Source organism: Nicotiana attenuata, chromosome 6 (genome assembly GCF_001879085.1).
Source record: "Nicotiana attenuata strain UT chromosome 6, NIATTr2, whole genome shotgun sequence".
NCBI classification, from domain to species: Eukaryota; Viridiplantae; Streptophyta; class Magnoliopsida; order Solanales; family Solanaceae; genus Nicotiana; species Nicotiana attenuata.
The window spans coordinates 89,752,306-89,753,711 of record NC_031994.1 but is presented as its reverse complement, the minus strand read 5'-3'; positions in this window follow the sequence as shown (position 1 = coordinate 89,753,711).

The following is a 1,406-nucleotide window of genomic DNA, read 5'->3' as shown; positions in this document are numbered from 1 at the left end:
TCGATAGTTATAATTAGGCATGACACACAATAATGGTATATAGTTTCATTGTTTGTAATTATAATTGAAACTTATAGGTAAGACTTGTTTAATAATAATTATAAAATAAGAGTTTTTTATCGACATAGATTTCAACCATGTTAAATTCTTAATTCTTAGTCTAATTAGATATAAGACAATTAAACACTTATAAACTTTGATACAGCTCTTATGAGGTATATATATCCATAACTAAGTATATTAAAACATATTTATGTCACGACCCCGGTTCGCCCTCCGTGAACCATCGTGACGGCACATAGTCCCTACGACTAGGTAAGCCTAAAATGCGGAAAAATAAATCAATTTGCGGAAGAAAACAAGTAAAAACCAAAATAGTGAATAAAACAGTGTTTAATAGTGCCGCTCGGCATACACCATATCAACTTTCGAATACTAATACTTTTCCCAAAACACGGAATCTCATGAAATCACAAGCTAAGAATACTACATAGTGCTCTATCTCCAGAGTGTCTAAATCAAAGTAAATACAGAAGGGGTGTTACTACAAGAGAGAATAGAGAGAGACTCTTCGGTCTGCGGACGCGGCAGATATACCTCGAAGTCTCCAAAAGATCGCCTCGCCTCAAGGATGGTAAGTCTGAGTAGAGGTACTTGGATCTGCACATGAAAAACATGTGCAGGAAGGGCATGAGTACACCACAGCGGTACTCAGTAAGTGTCAAGCCTAAACTCGGTCGGGTAGTGACGAGGAAGGTCAGGGCCCTACTGAGATTAAATATAATATAAAGTTCAACAGTGTAGAACAGACCAGTGTATAATGAGTACAATAATAAGAATGACACGGGATATAAAGGGTAACGGCAACCGAAACAAAAAACAAGTAATTACGGTAAACAAATACAGTTCAACGCAGAGGTAACAGCCGGGGATCTCCCAGGATACCGTCCTGTTGTCCCAAATATAATATCTAGTGGATCTCCCGGATCTTTGTTCAACGCAGAGGTAACAGCATGCGGATCTTTGTTATTTTGAAATTTAATTAATTGTTTTAATTATATATATATCTTATTTGTCTATGAAATTAATTTTTCATAACCGAATATTTCTAGGCCAAGTCTTGTCATGTCTTTCATGCTCGAAGCAAAAATATTCACCTTTAAAATTTTTTGACCTAATTTATTATGATGAAAATATTATTATTATAATGGTAACCTCAAATGTACGATAATATAATTATAGTCAACTATAAAAGTTTATTGATATTCTGAATCTGTTACTATTCATTTTTTTCTTGATAAAAAATTGTAACTATTAAGCCAACAATTTGGCAGTTCTTTCGAACTTGAAGGAAAACTATCCATTACGGATTGTGTTTTAACTAATTTAACAGTCGTAAAATATTA